The 15,013-nt window shown below is 42.5% G+C and overlaps 1 long non-coding RNA gene across 1 annotated transcript in view; it reads right to left on the bottom strand.

The window, feature by feature from the left end:
* Positions 1–13,814, bottom strand: part of LOC138647558 (uncharacterized) — a 53,669-nt gene extending 39,855 nt beyond the window's left edge. The window contains exon 1 of the long non-coding RNA XR_011314999.1: positions 13,507–13,814. This is a non-coding gene — a long non-coding RNA (uncharacterized lncRNA). The remainder of the gene's footprint in view (positions 1–13,506) is intronic.
* Positions 13,815–15,013: the final 1,199 nt, after the last annotated feature.

Below are 15,013 nucleotides of genomic sequence, written 5' to 3'. Positions count from 1 at the left end.
GACTCCCACATCCAGATATTACCTAAATGATGGAAACCAGATTGCAAGCTCCCAGCACCCGAGATCAGTGTGGGTGAGTACAGCCTGTGTCCGGCTCTGCATAATATGTCATGCGGTATAAATAAAGCATCATCATAATGAAATACATTTCCTCTCGATAATAGTCGCTCCATAATACATTGGAGAGGAGAATGAGCAATGTGGTCACGGCTGAATAGATAACCCTGGTTTCACGCTTCATTGACCGAACAGCAAATTCGGTCTCTTCTCGATCTTGATGCGCGTTGCACAATTTATAAGCAAATTCTGCAAAGAAGCCGTGTAAACGTAGCTTAACCTTTTATCAGATGGAGTCGCCGCCGCTGACTGGAGCCGCGCCGTAATAGCCACATTCATGTCCTGTTATTTTTTAATGTTCGACAACTTGTGTCTTTGTCAGATGTCCTAATGTTTAGACTTCTGAAACCCTTGTCATTGTCATTTATTCATTTTGTTGTATTACATGGAAATTTAATACCCCAGAATCAAGATACTCAAGAGCAGGAATATATTTTTAATCAGGAAAATGAAATTCTCGACCTTGAAATTGAATTATAGACGGGGAAGAGGAAAAAAAAAAATCAAACAAACTTATATCAAACATTTTATGTTTGGAAACAAAGTATAAAAAAGTAACAAAGGGAATATGATCTCTGGAGATTAAGTAGCGCAGGGATAGATGATGGTCCATTGACTCTGGGATGTTATCTACTGCCTTGTAAGAATTAAATCCAAGACGTCATTGATATAAGAAAATGAACCAATAAAAAATATAAAAAAAAAAAGAAAATCCAACAAAAAAACCATTTGATGCAATAAATGTCATTGTGGAATGTTTTATTTATTCTGTTACTTTCAACACTATTTGGTCATATCTGCAGTGGAGTCTTCATCGTGGAGTCAAAGAAATGGACAACATGTAGAAACCCAACATACACGTTTATAAATTGATGAGTCCATTGAGCCTCGATGGTATCCATTCGTGAAAATTCCTTCCTTGGTCGCACTAAGAAAGCTTGTCCTGTACTCTTAACACATAGTATTATCATATACTTACATATCATGGCCGACACTGTTACATGGGCATTGGTAGGGCTCGAAATATGGCTGGTAGAAGGTGATATGGCCATTTACAGGGGCTGTAGTATTACACGGGGATGGGAAATTTGCCCTTTTTCAGATTTGTGTCTAAAGGTAAACTACAAAAAGAATCATGTCTAGTTGTTCTAAATTAATTTCAAAAATTTGGGGGAGGGGCACAGTGGCCAGACCCCCAGAGGATGGTAAGCATTCTCCTTTCCAAAGGACAGGTGATAACTTAAAATAGAATGTATCATCAGAAAGTGACCTATTATTTCAATTAGATTTTTGTGCTACATGTATTTTTTTGTAACCCCTTCACAACCTTGGGAATTTCTGTTTTTGCGTTTTCAATTTTGCTCTTCTTCTTCCCAACAGACATAACTTTTTTATTTTTTTCTGTCAATATGGCAATGGAGGTCTTTTTGCGTGTACTTTTGAACGACACCATTGGTTTTACCATATCGTGTACTGGAAAACGGGGAAAAAATACAAAGTGCGGTGAAATTGCACAAAAAAGTACAATTCCACAATTGTTTTTTGGGCTTTTTTTTACCATGTTCATTAAATAATAATAATCTTTATTTTTATATAGCGCTAACATATTCCGCAGCGCTTTACAGTTTTGCACACATTATCATCGCTGTCCCCGATGGGGCTCACAATCTAGAATCCCTATCAGTATGTCTTTGGAATGTGGGAGGAAACCGGAGAACCCGGAGGAAACCCACGCAAACATGGAGAGAACATACAAACTCTTTGCAGATGTTGTCCTGGGTGGGATTAGAACCCAGGACCCCAGTGCTGCAAGGCTGCAGTGCTAACCACTGAGCCACCGTAATGCTAAAACTGACCTGCCATTATGATTCTCCAGGTCATTACGAGTTTTTAGACACCAAACATGTATTGGTTGTTCTTTACTTAAGTGGTAAAAAAAAAGTCAAAAATTTGTAAAAAAAAAAAAAAAATGGCGCCATGTTCACAAACCTGTAGCATCTTCATTTTGCGAGATCTGGGGTTGGGTGACGGATTATTTTTTAGTGCCGAACCGATGTTTCTTTCTATATATTGATAGATCTGGCGATTTTCCATGCGGCGATACCAAATATGTGTATTTTTTTTAATTATTGTTTATTTTAAATGGAGCAAAATGAGGGTGATTTGAACTTTTACATTTTTTTTTTTTAATATTTAAAAAAACATTTTTTTTTCTACTTTTCACTTGCTTTAATAGTCTCCTTAGGAGACTTGAATCTGCAATACTCTGATCACCTGTGCTACAGCGGGGCTTCAGCTCTGCTATGTGTAGCGGAAACTCTAATCTGCTATGAACACCGGCAACGGGGCGACGTTCATAGCAGATCAGCAATGACAAGCACGGGATCTCCTTCAGACCCCAGGTTGTCATGCCAACCCAGCGGCTCCCCGCGACCATGTGACAGGGGGCCAATGGGTGGAGATAGTTACACGCCATGTTAAATGGCACTGTCAGAGATTGACGGCGGCTTTTAGCATGATAACATCCGTGGGTGGATCGCGATTCCACCCGCGCCTGTTAGGGTCTCAGTGTCATGCGCCAGAAAACCCATTGTGGCTAATGTACATGTGTTATTCCATTAAACAACAAAAGTGAGAGTCTAAAAAAGAAGCAGTGGGAAATGTGAACATTGCAAGATTTCTTTTTTATTTTTAACACAGATTGTGAGATGTAAGAAAAATATATATTGCCAACATGAAAAAAAATTACATTTAACTCCAAAATCCAATTTAAACAATAAATCATTTTCAGATGACACGTTCCCTTTAACCTTTTGGGAATAGCCTTTTAAACCTTTGTTATAAAACTGCCCAAAACTTCTTTAGATCTTTCAATCATATTATACAAACAAATCTCCAGATTTAACAATCATGACCTGACCTGAGACCCCTGAACAAGCAGAATTTGATGGTTCAATGATATCGTTCTTTTCCTTAAAAGATCATTAGATAAAAACCAAGGAAATCAGCCTGAGCCTGAATAAGTAACACTGATGTACAATTACAGAGGCACAGCTATAAAACAGCAGCATCATAAGTGGCCCAGGGCAGATGAGGGCCCTCTGGCTGGTATTGCTTTTGGGGGTAATGTTTTTTGCATTGTTTTGGTGGAACTGTGGCTGACACTGCTCCGAGGCACTGTGGTTGATATTCTTCTGAGGTCACCAGGCTGGTACTGTTATAAGCGTACTATTATAAGCGCACTGTTATAAGCACACTGTTATGAGCACCCTGTCATAAGCGCACTGTTATAAGCGTACTATTATAAGCACACTGTTATAAGCGTACTATTATAAGCACACTGTTATAAGCACCCTGTTATAAGTGCACTGTTATAAGCACACTGTTATGAGCACCTTGTCATAAACATACTGTTATAAGTGCACTGTTATAAGCACCTTGTCATAAACACACTGTTATAAGCATACTATTATAAGCACACTGTTATAAGTGCACTGTTATGAGCACCTTGTCATAAGCACACTGTTATAAGCGTACTATTATAAGCACACTGTTATAAGCGTACTATTATAAGCACACTGTTATAAGCACTCTGTTATAAGTGCACTGTTATAAGCGCACTGTTATGAGCACCTTGTCATAAACATACTGTTATAAGTGCACTGTTATGAGCATCTTGTCATAAACACACTGTTATAAGCATACTATTATAAGCACACTGTTATAAGTGCACTGTTATGAGCACCTTGTCATAAGCACACTGTTATAAGCATACTATTATAAGCACACTGTTATAAGCACCCTGTTATAAATGCACTGTTATAAGCGCACTGTTATGAGCACCCTGTCATAAACACACTGTTATAAGTGCACTGTTATAAGCGTATTATAAGCACACTGTTATAAGTGCACTGTTATAAGAACCCTGTTATGAGCGCCCTGTTATAAGCACACTGTTATAAGCACACTGTCATAAGTGCAGTTATAAGCGCTCTGTTATAAGCGCACTATAATAAGCGCACTGTTATAAGCGCACTATTACAGCATCCTATTATAAGCATCCTGTTATAAGTGCCCTGTTATAAGCTCAACTATTATAAGTGCACTGTTATAAGCGTACTATTATAAGCACACTGCTATAAGCATACTATTATAAGCACACTGTTATAAGCACCCTGTTATAAGTGCACTGTTATAAGCGCACTGTTATGAGCACCCTGTCATAAACACACTGTTATAAGTGCACTGTTATAAGCGTACTATTATAAGCACACTGTTATAAGCACCCTGTTATGAGCGCCCTGTTATAAGCACACTGTTATAAGCACACTGTCATAAGTGCAGTTATAAGCGCTCTGTTAGCACTATAATAAGCGCACTGTTATAAGCGCACTATTACAGCATCATGTTATAAGCATCCTGTTATAAGTGCCCTGTTATAAGCTCAACTATTATAAGTGCACTGTTATAAGCACACTGTATTAAGCGCCCTATTATAAGCGCACTGGGGTCGGGTTGTTGCTTGCATTGCTATGGCAGTAGCACTTCTGACATTACGTTGGGGCTCTCTTGTTGGGTTTCTTCAAGCCATCTATGACTGGCCTTGTTTTGGACTCTATCCCTGACAATACTGCAGGGGATCTGTATGGTTGGCATTGCTCTGGGTCACTATGCCTGACATTACTCTAGGACAAACCTTGGCAAAGTGTGACCCGTGGGTTATATCTGGCCCTCTGGCTGTTCCAGTGCGCTTCCTGCAGATCGAGCCTACTGTAGGGTTGAAAACAGTGGCCTATGGGCCACACCATGCTCTCTGCCACTTGTCCGCCATCCCCCCGCTTCCCGTTGTATGTAATACAATGGTGGAGAGAATCCCAGCTCCTTCTTCCACCAATCGGTGTGTGTGACAGCAGACATGATGAAATACTGTCTTTATGTCTCACATAGTGATTGCGGAGAGTGAAGAGTCAGTGCAAAGGAGACCGGAACAGAGTGACGGGGGGATGGGAGAGACTGAAGTATGTTTTGTCCACTTCATATGTGTATGGCATGTTGGCATGTACTGTATATAAGAGGCTATGTGGGGGCTCATACCATATAGAGGAGGTTATGTGGGCTCATACTATATATAGGAGGCTATGTGGGCTCATACTATATAGGAGGCTATGTGGAGGCTCATACCGTATATAGGGGGCTATGTGGGCTCATACTATATATAGGGGGCTATGTGGGCTCATACTGTATATATAAGGCTATGTGGGCTCATACTATATATAGGAGGCTATGTGGGCTCATACTATATATAGGAGGCTATGTGGGCTCATACTATATATAGGGGGCTATGTGGGCTCATACTGTATATATAAGGCTATGTGGGCTCATACTATCTATAGGAGGCTATGTGGGCTCATACTATATATAGGGGGCTATGTGGGCTCATACTGTATATATAAGGCTATGTGGGCTCATACTATATATAGGAGGCTATGTGGGCTCATACTATATATAGGGGGCTATGTGGGCTCATACTGTATATATAGGAGGCAATGTGGACTCATACTATATATAGGAGGCTATGTGGGCTCATACTATATATAGGGGGCTATGTGGGCTCATACTGTATATATAGGAGGCAATGTGGACTCATACTATGTATAGGAGGCTATGTGGTCTCATACTGTATATAGGAGACTTTGTGGGGCTCATACTATATAAAGCAGACTATGTGGTGCTTATAGTGTATTTAAAAGAGTATGTCAGGCTCATACTCTATATAGGTTACTATGTTAAGGCTCATAATGAATATAGATGGCAATCTGGTAGTTAACACGCTACATAGGAGGCTATGTGAGGGCTTATACTGTATACAGGGGGCTATGTGAGGGCTTATACTGTATATAGGGGGCTATATGGAGCTCATGATGTACATATGGGGCTGGATGGTAGTTCACACTGTATATAGAAGTCTACGTGAGGACTCATACTATATATAGGAGTCTATGTGGGGGCTCATACTGTATATATGGGCTATGTGGGGATCATACTGTATATAGGAGGCAAGGTGGGGGCTCACACTGTATTTAGGAGACTGTATGGGGACTCATACTGTATTTAGTGGGATATGTGGAGCCTCACACTGTATATAGGAGGGTATGCAGAGTTCATACTGTTATAGCAGGCTATGTGGGAGCATACTGTATATATGGGCTATGTGGGGATAATACAGCATATAGGAGGCTATGTGGGGGATCATACTGTAAGAAGGGGCTATGTGTAGGCTCACACTGTATATAGAAGGCTATATGGAGATTCATATTGTATGTTGGAGGCTATGTAGTGGCTCATACTGTATATAGGGGCTATGTGTGGGCTTATACTGTATTTTGGGGCCATGTGGAGACTTACACTGCACATACAGGGCTATGTGGAGGCTCATACTGTATATAGGAGGCTATGTAGAGGCTCATATGGTATATAGGAGGCTATGTAGGAGCTCATACTGTATAACGGAGGCTATGTAGGGCCTCATGCTGAGATAGGGGCAGCGTGGGGATCATACTGTATATAGGAGGTTATGTGGGGGCTTATACTGTAATACGGGCAATGTGGATCTTCATGCTGTATATAGGGGACATGAGGGGGCTCACATTGTATGTCGTAGGCTGTGTGTGGGCTCCTATGGTATATAGTGGGATATCAGCATACTTAATTCTCAATTTTAAGTGATACAATTAATATAAAGTAATAATTATAATAAATATGTTAATATTAATATTGAGCAGAATTAATTTCAGGCTATACGATCGGCCCTCCACTACAGTCACTGTCTCTCATGTGGCCCCTGAGGAAAATGAGTTGCCCACCCCTGCACTAGGGAAAGATTGGCTGGTACAAGTAAATAAACAGGAGCACAATGCCTGCCATCCCTCTAGTGACTGGCATTAACACAGCCTGGCATCACTCTGGGAGCATGAGGCCGGCACTGCCATAAAACAAGATTGGCACCATCAACCATTGTATTATGTAACAAATATAATAAATTGATGAAATTCCACAATAAACTTTCTTGCTGATACATATCACATTGTCTTTAGTGTTACTATTATTATTATTATTATTGTTATTATTATTGTTATTATTATACATTCAATTTCCTAAATGCAAAAAATGAGAGAAAAAAATCCCCAAATGTTTAATAAAATTTTTCCTGGCTGAAGTTCAGTATTTGGCTGCAGAACATTTGTTTTTTGATATTTGAGATATGTACAACATGTTCACAGAGAATTCTCCAACAGAAAACACTAAAGTTCAGAGCAAGTCAATTAATTCACAGATTGAATGGATAGAAGCCCAGAATCTCGTGCCTCGTGGAGGCCTCTTTGTATCCGCTGCCAAGAGATATGTGCTTATAAATTCAGTAGACGTAACTATTGGGCACTGGTGACTTCTGTAACCTTATGTGATCCGCACGATGTTACGGTTCGTCACAGATAATTAAGATGCTGGGTTTTTTAAAGGCTCATTCACATTTGCTGCAGGACAACCTGCAAGGGAATCGGTCCGATCTAGAAGCCGCAATAGTTTTCTTCCAGAAATCAGAAAATGTGGGATATTGAAAAATTGTCATCACTCAAATGATTTCCTATTATTTATACACTAGATGGTGGCCATTCTAACGCCTCGGGTATTCTAGAATATGCATGTCCACGTAGTATATTATAAGACACAAAAGAGCACAGTGAGGTCAAAAATACTCTGTTGTAAAAAAAATCACAGTAATAAGCAAGTGCTTGTCAAAAGATGGAAAAAAACAGGGTATTTAGTTGATTTCATTTTTTTGCAAATAGTATATTACACAGCCCACGTACTATATTGCCCAGCCACGTAGTATATTGCCCAGCCACGTAGTATATTGCCCAGTCACGTAGTATATTGCCCAGCTACGTAGTATATTGCCCAGTCACATAGTATATTGCCCAGCTACGTAGTATATTGCCCAGTCATGTAGTATATTGCCCAGCCACGTAGTATATTGCCCAGCTACGTAGTATATTGCCCAGTCACGTAGTATATTGCCCAGCTACGTAGTATATTGCCCAGCTACATAGTATATTGCCCAGCTACATAGTATATTGCCCAGTCACGTAGTATATTGCCCAGCTACGTAGTATATTGCCCAGCTACATAGTATATTGCCCAGCTACATAGTATATTGCCCAGTCACGTAGTATATTGCCCAGCTACGTAGTATATTGCCCAGCTGCATAGTATATTGCCCAGTCACGTAGTATATTGCCCAGCTACGTAGTATATTGCCCAGTCACGTAGTATATTGCCCAGCTACATAGTATATTGCCCAGTCACGTAGTATATTGCCCAGCTACGTAGTATATTGCCCAGCTACATAGTATATTGCGCAGTCACGTAATATATTGCCCAGTCACGTAGTATATTGCCCAGCTACGTAGTATATTGCACAGTCACGTAGTATATTGCCCAGCTACATAGTATATTGCCCAGCTACATAGTATATTGCCCAGTCACGTAGTATATTGCCCAGCTACGTAGTATATTGCCCAGCTGCATAGTATATTGCCCAGTCACGTAGTATATTGCCCAGCTACGTAGTATATTGCCCAGTCACGTAGTATATTGCCCAGCTACATAGTATATTGCCCAGTCACGTAGTATATTGCCCAGCTACGTAGTATATTGCCCAGCTACATAGTATATTGCGCAGTCACGTAATATATTGCCCAGTCACGTAGTATATTGCCCAGCTACGTAGTATATTGCACAGTCACGTAGTATATTGCCCAGCTACATAGTATATTGCCCAGCTACATAGTATATTGCCCAGTCACGTAGTATATTGCCCAGCTACGTAGTATATTGCCCAGCTGCATAGTATATTGCCCAGTCACGTAGTATATTGCCCAGCTACGTAGTATATTGCCCAGTGACGTAGTATATTGCCCAGCTACATAATATATTGCCCAGTCACGTAGTATATTGCCCAGCTACGTAGTATATTGCCCAGCTACATAGTATATTGCCCAGCTACATAATATATTGCCCAGTCACGTAGTATATTGCCCAGCTACATAGTATATTGCCCAGTCACGTAGTATATTGCCCAGCTACGTAGTATATTGCCCAGCTACATAGTATATTGTGCAGTCACGTAATATATTGCCCAGTCACGTAGTATATTGCCCAGCTACGTAGTATATTGCACAGTCACGTAGTATATTGCCCAGCTACATAGTATATTGCCCAGCTACATAGTATATTGCCCAGTCACGTAGTATATTGCCCAGCTACGTAGTATATTGCCCAGCTGCATAGTATATTGCCCAGTCACGTAGTATATTGCCCAGCTACGTAGTATATTGCCCAGTGACGTAGTATATTGCCCAGCTACATAATATATTGCCCAGTCACGTAGTATATTGCCCAGCTACGTAGTATATTGCCCAGCTACATAGTATATTGCCCAGCCACGTAGTATATTGCCCAGTCACGTAGTATATTGCCCAGTCACGTAGTATATTGCCCAACTAAGTAGCATATTGCCCAGTCACGTAGTATATTGCCCAGCTACGTAGTATATTGCCCAGTCACGTAGTATATTGCCCAGTCACGTAGTATTAGTATATTGCCCAGTCACATAGTATATTGACCAGTCATGTAGTATATTGCCCAGCCATGTAGTATATTGCCCAGTCACGTAGTATATTGTCCAGTCACGTAGTATATTGCCCAGCCACGTAGTATATTGCCCAGCCACGTAGTATATTGCCCAGTCACGTAGTATATTGCTCAGCCACGGAGTATATTGCCAAGCTATGTAGTATATTGCACAGCGACATAGTATACAGCGCAGAGCCACGTAGTATACAGCACAGACACGTAGTATATTGCCCAGCCACGTAGTATATTGCCCAGCTACATAGTTGTTGTGAATTCTGCTCTAGGGCTCCCTCCGGTGGTTGTTGATGGTAATGCAGTTATTCCTGAGCAGCAGTCTTGGACAGGTGTTTCTGCTAATTGCAATTCGGACTGGGGTATTTAGCTGTGTAGGACTCATTAGTCCTTGCCAGTAGTCAATGTTCCTTTGGAAGTGTTGGTCCTCTGCCTGGCCCCTCCTGCTTGCTGCCAATACAGCTAAGATAAGTGTTTTCTTCATTTTTTAGACACACTGCTGTGTGTTTATTTTCTGTGCTTCTTGTTTCTATTTTGTTCCTGCTAGACTGTGCTTGATGTTTCTCTCAGTCTAGTTGGACTCGCTGGAGTCGCAGATATACTCTGCACATCTTTAGTTAGGTGGTGGAGTTTTTGTATTTTTCTGCTGTGGATATTTTGTAGTGTTTTATGCTGACCGCATAGTATCCTGTACTATCCTTTCCTATCTAGGTAGAAGTGGCCTCCTTTGCTTATCCCTGTTTTCTGTCTGCGTGTGTCTTTTCCTCTCCTACTCACAGTCATTATTTGTGGGGGGCTACCTATCCTTTGGGGGTCTACTCTGAGGCAAGAGAGTTTTCCTATTTCCATCTTTAGGGATATTTAGTCCTTAGGCTGTGTCGAGGTGTCTAGGTCTGGTTAGGCACACCCCACGGCTACTTCTAGTTGCGGTGATAGGATCAGGGGTTGCGGTCAGTAAAGTTACCACTGCTCCAGCGAAGGTCATTTCATGCTGCTCCAAGGCCACCTGATCATAACACATAGTATATTGCCCAGCCCACGTAGTATATTGCCCAGCCCACGTAGTATATTGCCCAGTCACGTAGTATATTGCCCAGTCACATAGTATATTGCCCAGTCACGTAGTATATTGCCCAGTGACGCAGTATACAGCACAGAGCCACGTAGTATGTTGCCCAGCCACGTAGTATATTGCCCAGCAATGTAGTATACAGCACAGAGCCACGTAGTATGTTGCCCAGCCACGTAGTATATTGCCCAGCAACGTAGTATACAGCACAGAGCCACGTAGTATGTTGCCAGCCACGTAGTATATTGCCCAGCAACGTAGTATACAGCACAGAGCCACGTAGTATACAGCCCAGAGCAACGTAGTATACAGCACAGAGCCACGTAGTATATTGCCCAATCACGTAGTATATTGTCCAGTCACGTAGTATATAACACTGCCCACACAGTATATAACAGTGGGCACGTAGTATATAGCACAGCCTCGCGAGACCGCTAAGCCTTCTGGGTAATTTCGCAATGCATCGCTGGGAACGGAAGATGGCGGCAGGCGCGAGTGGCTCGGCGGACAACGGAGGGTGAGAATAGCAGGTTTTTGTTTTTTTTTATTATTTTTAACATTACATTTATTTCACTATTGATGCCGCATAGGCAGCATCAATAGTAAAAAGTTGGGGACACACAGTGTTAATAGCGGCGGTAACGGAGTGCGTTACCCGCGGCATAACACGGTCTGTTACCGCCGGCATTAACCCTGTGTGAGCGGTGACCGGAGGGGAGTATGGAGCGGGCGCCGGGGACTGACTGCGGGGAGTAAGGAGCGGCCATTTTCTTCCGGACTGTGCCCGTCGCTGTTTTGCCATGACCAATCAGCGACTTGGATTTCCATGACAGAGAGAGGCCGCGACCAATGAATATCCGTGACAGACAGACAGACAGACGGAAGTGACCCTTAGACAATTATATAGTAGATATGTAACACTGCTTAAAGGCAAGTACGAATAATAAGAGGACACTGGGGTATGGAGTATAATACAGGATGTAACTCAGGATCAGTAATGTATGTACACAGTTACTGCACCAGCAGAATAGTGAGTGCAGCTCTGGAGTATAATACAGGATGTGACTCAGGATCAGTAATGTAATGTATGTACACAGTGACTGCACCAGCAGAGTAGTGAGTGCAGCTCTGGAGTATAATACATGATGTAACTCAGGATCAGTAATGTAATGTATGTACACAGTGACTGCACCAGCAGAATAGTGAGTGCAGCTCTGGAGTATAATACAGGATGTAACTCAGGATCAGTAATGTAATGTATGTACACAGTGACTGCACCAGCAGAGTAGTGAGTGCAGCTCTGGAGTATAATACATGATGTAACTCAGGAGCAGTAATGTAATGTATGTACACAGTGACTGCACCAGCAGAATAGTGAGTGCAGCTCTGGAGTATAATACAGGATGTAACTCAGGATCAGTAATGTTATGTATGTACACAGTGACTGCACCAGCAGAATAGTGAGTGCAGCTCTGGAGTATAATACAGGATGTAACTCAGGATCAGTAATGTAATGTATGTACACAGTGACTGCACCAGCAGAATAGTGAGTGCAGCTCTGGGGTATAATACAGGATGTAACTCAGGATCAGTAATGTAATGTATGTACACAGTGACTGCACCAGCAGAATAGTGAGTGCAGCTCTGGAGTATAATACAGGATGTAAGTCAGGGTCAGTAATGTAATGTATGTACACAGTGACTGCACCAGCAGAATAGTGAGTGCAGCTCTGGAGTATAATACAGGATGTAAGTCAGGGTCAGTAATGTAATGTATGTACACAGTGACTGCACCAGCAGAATAGTGAGTGCAGCTCTGGAGGATAATACATGATGTAACTCAGGATCAGTAATGTAATGTATGTACACAGTGACTGCACCAGCAGAATAGTGAGTGCAGCTCTGGAGTATAATACAGGATGTAAGTCAGGGTCAGTAATGTAATGTATGTACACAGTGACTGCACCAGCAGAATAGTGAGTGCAGCTCTGGAGTATAATACAGGATGTAAGTCAGGGTCAGTAATGTAATGTATGTACACAGTGACTGCACCAGCAGAATAGTGAGTGCAGCTCTGGGGTATAATACAGGATGTAACTCAGGGTCAGTAATGTAATGTATGTACACAGTGACTGCACCAGCAGAATAGTGAGTGCAGCTCTGGAGTATAATACAGGATGTAAGTCAGGGTCAGTAATGTAGTTCATTCTCTTATTCAGCGCTCTATGAATAAAATCTATATGTAAACTGTAACATAAGGTAAGTGAGTTATTCATTAATGAGGTTTTGCTATGAGGACAGTCCCTGTGAATTTTCCCATCTATAGATTTTTGATAGTGTAGACAGGAGGACCGGGCTGTTGCGGCTGCTGAAGTGGTGGGTCCGGAACTTATGGGGCCGGACCTCCTGTTCCTGGGGGGAACGAGATTGCATCCGGAGCGAGCCAGTAACCAGGGTGAAAAGGGGCGTGGCCAGTAAGTGTGAGGTAAAATGGGTTGCGTGGCAACGGAAGCGGTCTTCCCGCCAGAAAGCTGATGAGGTACAGACCGCAAACGCTGAGAGGGGAGCGACAGGCCACGGCGTGAAGAGAAAGGGTGGCATAGTGAGGGACTCACCGAAACCGGCGGGTGCGCAGAGGAACATGTGATCAGCGGAGCATCGCAGTACAGCCGATATCCAGAGAGGTGCACGCCGGGTAAAGCCCTTCAGGTCACAGCGGCTGCTCAAGGAGACCCACGCCGAGAGGAATCTTGTGGGGGGGCTCTACTCTCCTACTCCACAAATATATGGACTGGGGGCTCAGCGGGAAAAACCGGAGACCGCCCACTGCAGCCAGAAGAAGGACCGTGTGCTAGGCGAGGACGCCAGCAGACATTACACCGAACACCGCCGGCATTCTGCGATCCATGGGGCCTTCAGAGAGTAACAGGCTACAGAGTCACGATAAGCGGAACCGTTATCAGGAGACTGTCCAACGGTTATTCAGTTTTACCTTTGTACTCTTTGTTTACCCTTCTACCTCCCTGTGAGGCGTTTCCCACTGGTAAATAATATAGTTTATGTTTATCCCTGCATTTGTGTTACCGCATCCCAGTGCCGGCTTATTACAATAACATAGATGACTTGGATGAGCAGCCGCGCTGTCTCCATATTCTCCCTATTTACCTGAATGGTCTCCATGTAGTACTACCTGTTATCTGGTTGTGGTCCCCCTTTACAAACAGCTTTTTTTTGTGTTCTGGACCTGGGCTGATCGGATGATCCCTGCCGATGCTCCTGTAATAAGTGGGTCACCTTTGATAAGACCAAGCCTTCTGGGCTCCTTTCGTGGTTTTGTGTATTTTGCACCGTACAGCATTACACATTTACTCATCGACAGGAAGAGTTAATCATCCCGTGACCTGATATATTTCAGAATTCAGCCCTTGTATTTCCCCTGGACGGCGGAGTCCTATAAACAGTAATGAGCAATGTTTTCTCTGCTTTGGACAGAATCTGCAGTGAGGTCTCCCAGGAGAGGCATGTGGGCTGCTTTGTGTACCGCCATCTCCCTGCTACTCATCCAAGCTCCTTTTATCTCCCCGGAATCTCTGCTGTTGTCTAAACTGGCTGGGGCTGAACTCCAGCTCGCGTTGCCAAGAGGTAGAGAAGGTAGACGCAACATGTAGTTTTAATTTTGACATTAAAGTTACTGCTGAAGTCATGTTTTACCGGAGGCGTTTGTGTTATTTAGATTAACTCAGCCAGCACAAACCAGTCCTTTGACATTCCAAATCCTCCAGTCCTCAGCAGCTGCTCCTGGCAAAGGGCCGAAAACCTTCTTGACTTGGCGAGCACCAAACTTATCCAGTCTGTGCTCTTCTGTTGGCGCAGACATTGGTCCCGATTCATCATTGTCTTTGCACATTTTTTTAATGGAGTAAAATTGGTTCTAATAGCGACTGGTATATTAGCATATTATTGCGCCTTTTTCAAAATAACTTTACTTTCTTTCATCTTTTTTTTCATTTTTGCTCGACAATGTGGGCTTGCTTTTACTTATTCAGATGTTTCAGCCGCTTTTTAATCATTTGTGATTTTTCGAAGCGTTTCATCATTTTTGTGAAATTTGCATTCCCGTAC

The sequence above is a fragment of the Ranitomeya imitator genome, chromosome 8 (assembly GCF_032444005.1).
Source record: "Ranitomeya imitator isolate aRanImi1 chromosome 8, aRanImi1.pri, whole genome shotgun sequence".
Classification (NCBI taxonomy): domain Eukaryota; kingdom Metazoa; phylum Chordata; class Amphibia; order Anura; family Dendrobatidae; genus Ranitomeya; species Ranitomeya imitator.
This window is presented reverse-complemented; position numbering and strand designations above follow the sequence as displayed.